Genomic DNA, 5,424 nt, shown 5'->3' with positions numbered 1-5,424 from the left:
ATCCTTTTTAAAAAAATTGGAGTGTTTATCTTTTGCGGCAAAGCTTATTTATAAATTAGGCTTCATAAAAAGAGTATTTCAAAACTTCTGAACTTGGGACCACTTGAAGTAAGTGTTAGAGAGAATATGTATGTTTGAAGAGTTAGTGGGCACATATTTGTAGAAATTAGCAAAGTAAAAAAAGGTGGCTGAGACATGATTATAGAAAAAGCTGATGGATATTACTGGTAAGTGTACATTTCTATGTTTGGAGGATTCTTATTCAGGCTATAATGAATAATATCTTGTATAAGTAACTGTTGAAGTAAATAAGGAGGAACAGTGCATTTATTGTACTTTTTCTTACAATGTTTTATACTTTTATGTGGGGTAATTCTTTGTAGTACATATTTAATTTTTTACAGGTTGCCAGATTTTAGTGCATTTTGTGTGAACGGTTATTTCAGCAGGTGATTATTGTGGAACTTGTATAGACTTCTACTTAGTTAAGAACTCAGTCTCAGTGGTGGGGGAGGGTAATGAAAACTTTTTAAAATTTTTGAGCGCTTACCTTTTTGTAGCAAAACTTATTTATCGTGTAAATTTCTCCAAATGTTTAATATTCATATATGTATAAGAATCTAATGGACTTAAATTGCTTATTACTCTATTTACTATGTAGAATTTAACTAATTGTTCTTGTTTGTTATATGCACTTGTATTTTTGCAGCTTCCACTGAAAATGGACTATCCTGGTAAACAAATGCTAATAAATAAATAAACACACACATATATATATATATATATATATATATATATATATATATACATGCATACATACTATGTTAGGATGGGTAATTTCTTTCTGAGAGGTTGGATGTGTCTACAACCTCATAGTTATTTAGCATTTGGGTAGCTAAATAAGATTTAATTTGCTTGTGTATCTTTGTGATATCTGTGTTTGTATGTATGTTGATCTGTTACGGCTGCCCCCCCAAATCTCTGTTGATGAATTTTAGCTGACTGTGATGTTGCATATAATATTACGTTTTTTAAAATATATATATATATATATATATATATATTTATATATATATATATATATATATATATATATATATATATATATATATACATATATATATATATATATATATATATATATATATATATGTGGGTCTATGTCAGAAGACTTACAAACCAAAAGACAGAATCCCAAAAGACTGAAAATTCTAAATAGTGAACAGATTTTAATGCAGGGGGCTGCACCCCACCGCACCCCCCCGCTAACTATATGTACACCAAGTCCAAGATCGCATAGCAGTGGAGAAGGGACAGATTCCATCATTCAGTATTTTGAATTTTCAGTCTTTTGGTTTTTCAATCTTCTGAAGTCTCTCTCTCTCTCTCTCTCTCTCTCTCTATATATATATATATATATATATATGTGTGTGTGTCTACTGTACTTCATCAAAAGAACACTTCTCCAAAAAAGAACAGTAGACCCACACTTACACGAAAGTGCATGTTACTAAAAGTGCACTTTCGCAAAGATCGGTTCAACAAACCGATCAGGAACACCAAAACAATGTTTTTGCAGGGGGGCAAGCTCCCCCCTGCACATCCCCATGTGTGGGGGCTGTACCCCTCACACACACCCTACTTAAATATACCAACTCTGAGATCGCACTATAGTGGGGAAACAGGTAAATTCCCTTTTCCCCACTGTAGTGTGCTTCTGCGCCTCAGTGTTCCTTAATGGTTCATTGAACTGTTCTTCGCAGAAGTGCAGTTTTGGTTAAGTGCACTTTCGCGTAAGTGTGGGTCTACTTCTCTTTTTCTAAGGAACGTACTTTCGATGAAGAGAAGTAGACCCATAAATAAATATATATATATATATATATATATATATATATATATATATATATATATATATGTATATCTTTTATTTTGTGTAGTGGATCTTTACTCTGGATACATTTGGTAACTAATGATAGTGGGCGTATGAATTAGGAGCAGCTGTTTTTGTATAAGGGGTTATGAGTCTGGGTGCTGTTTGTCAAGTATTAAAGGTAATTGTTACATTTTGTTGCTTGGATAGTGAGTAGGCTTTCTGCGGTGCTCATCTGGAAAACAATCATCTCTGTAGATGAAGATTTCTCATCAAGGACTTTGTGAACCCTGCTTATACCACCACAGATGCAGAACATTGCAAGTTAAGTATACATTTTTATGTCTGGCAGGTTATCACTCAAGCTGTGATTAAATTAACTGATCTGATTTATTTTGATGAATGTAACTGCATTTAATATATTTTTAATGTGATGTTTTAAGCTTTCTCTGATGTAATGTTTAGTGGTCTAGGTTTCTTTTTTACAGGTTGCTGTTTTTACTTCATTTAGTGTGACAGGTTATTTCAGTATGTGAGTGAGATTTCTCCACATTTTTAAATTAGTTTTTCCAAGATATCCATAGGTCTACACTAGAGTCTGATGTGTTATGGGTAGTGATAGGTGTTTCATGATCTCTTCACTTAGTTTCCCTAGGAATTATTCACTTTATTATGGATATTCCCTGTAGTTACAGGGAGTCCACTGCATGCCTGTACTTTATTGGTGCATACCAGTGTGTTTCTGCCACTGACCCACACTAAAGTTAGGCTGATTGACTAGAAGGCATTCAGTGCAGGGTGTCCCTCTGCCTTGTCATCACACACAAAAAAAAAATACACTTTATGCATCGCTGCTTAGCTAGGGTTAAACTATTCTTGGCACCATAAAGTCTGCTCTTCAAATTTTCTCTTAGAACTAGCCAGTTTTTTTTTTTTTGTTTTAGCACTCACATCTGTTTCTTTGAGTTCAGCACTTGTTCAGAACTCCTTGTAAGCATTAAATAAGCTACAAATTACTACAGCACTCAACTTTCCTCACTTGTCTAGAGGAAAACAGTTTTTAGTACTTAATAAATAAGCACCTTTCCAGGCATGTCAAAGGGTCAGCTCCCAGAGTTTTCTCCTGTCTACCTGATGAATCTGGGCATCTTGGGGCAATGCAGTAATTGCCTCATGTACACAGACAACCCTCTCCTACCACCCAACACTACAACCTGTGACAGATGCACTTATATAGCCAAATTGAAAGCAAAGCTCTCTTCACCCAAGACTGGACTAGACAGTCAAGAGGAGAAGATAAACACTTGCACCATACCACACTCATCACATAGTCCCTCAAAACCTACACCACCAAAACACACACACAGAAACAGAAAACACACACCTACATTCATGGAGGCTCTCAATAAAAATCTGCTCAAGCAACAGAGACCTCCAAAGCAGAAACACAAGCAACCTCCACCCCCCCAACACAACCCAAATGACACATAGCCCACAACCTCAGTGTGCCACTCAACCACAGCCCATAAGGCTTAACAATGTACCCAACACTCTAGTCATAGGTGACTCTATAGTCAGGCACACTGATGTTCCACTCACCAGGCTAAACAAGGAGAAAGTTACTGTCAGCTGCCTGTTGGGTGCCAGGATCTGCCACATAACGCACACACTCAGGTCACTCCACAACAAGTACAAATATGACTCTGTCATTGTCCATGTTGGTGTGAATGACCTGAGATGTACCTCCCTGGACTACACGAAAAGAGACATGGAGGAGCTCTCCGATCTTGTAGCCCAGGCATGTATGACCCTAGCCCTGAGTAGCATCCTGCCATCACCCAGAATGATACCACAGTACAAGGACAAAATGACTGACTTCAACAATTGGCTACACTTCTGGTGTCATTCTATGGGGATCCAGTATCTGTCTGCCTGGGATGACATGATCGACAGACCACGATGCTTTGCCAGAGATGGCCTGCAACTTGTCACCCTTGAGATTCTGGATATTGGCTAAGGCTCTTGCCACCCCTATAGTGCCTTTTTTAGGCAAGGTTCAAATGAAAAATTCACCACTGTAACAGGTACAAGCAAGCAAAATCTGAGGGTAATGCTACTCAATGCTAGACTTTTAAACCTCAAAATGCATTCACTCAAGGCACTCCTTAAAATGGAGAACATCGACATCTGTGCAGTGACAGAGACCTGGTTCAAGGCTACAGAGAGCACCCCTGCATTACCAGGCCATAATTCATACCACACATTTCGACCACCTAACCTGGACTGAAACACTAAAGGCAAAGGTGTGTCCATATTCATTAACGATATCCACACGTCCAGGTTAGTTGCTCAGCATAATGCATCCGAGATTATCCAAGTGCAACTAACTCTGGGCAAGACCGCAATCCAAATTGTAACTTGCTACAGATCCCCCACCATGCCCCAGGATTCCCACTCCTTATTTCTTGATACACTGGAAAATATTACGGTACAGCCCAACACCCTAATAATGGGTGATTTCAACTACCCCACCATTAACTGAGAAAACTACTCATGTACCAACTCTTTTGCTCAACGTTTTCTGGAATTCATAAATTCCAATGCCTTGGATTAACTTAACCACACCCCCACCAGGGACAGCAATATCCTAGACCTGGTCATTACCAACATGGGTGACCGTGTTCCACACCAGAGGTCAATTCCTGATTGGTCAGATCCAATCACAAGTTAACCACCCTAGTCATCTACATCCCGCCTCCACCCTCATTAGGGAAACCACTGTAAAAGATTTCTCCAAAGCCAACTTCATGCTTCTTAAGACAGACGTGGCAAACTTCATGACAACCATGCAGATGGACAATAGAGGTATGACTGCTGAATCCTACAGAAATGCACTTTATAAGCACTCACATGAGTGCATGGATCGTGCTCTCCCTAATAGAACCAAGATGCTATCCTCCAAAAAATCTGGTGGTCCCCTGCCAACAGCAAACTCTACAACAGAAGAAAAAAACTGGTGCAAAAAAGAGTAAATTTCCATGATTGGAGGAACTCCCTGGTCAGCCTCAGTAAGAAGCTGAAATCCTCCAAAGCTAGCTATGAAAACAAAATCACCACTGATTCTAAAGACAACCACAAAGCATTCTATAGCTATGTCAAGATTCTCAATGGCAACACTCAGATCTGCTTTAAGTTATAGCACAATGGCACTAAATACACAGAACTAACTGATACTGCCAACATCCTGGCAGATAGGTTCGGTGCTAACTTTACCCCCCTCTCATCCCCTAAAGGGCCCATCTCTATATCGGAAGAATGCAAAGTTCCTGTAATCACGGCTGCACAGGTAGAAAACACACTCTCTAAAGCCAAGAACACAGCATCAGTGGGACCTGACAACATCCCAGGCTGCGTTCTACATGAACTACAGAATGAACTGGCACCCCACCTAAGCACAATGTTCAATCATAGCCTCACCTCAGGCTTTGTGCCCACAGAATGGCGCACAGCAATGGTTATCCCACTCCACATAGGGGGAGCCACCATGGACCCCA

The sequence above is a fragment of the Protopterus annectens genome, chromosome 4.part0, assembly GCF_019279795.1.
Source record: "Protopterus annectens isolate FY-2018-M chromosome 4.part0, PAN1.0, whole genome shotgun sequence".
Classification (NCBI taxonomy): domain Eukaryota; kingdom Metazoa; phylum Chordata; order Ceratodontiformes; family Protopteridae; genus Protopterus; species Protopterus annectens.
The sequence above is the reverse complement of the archived record's forward strand: the minus strand, read 5'-3'. Positions refer to the sequence as shown.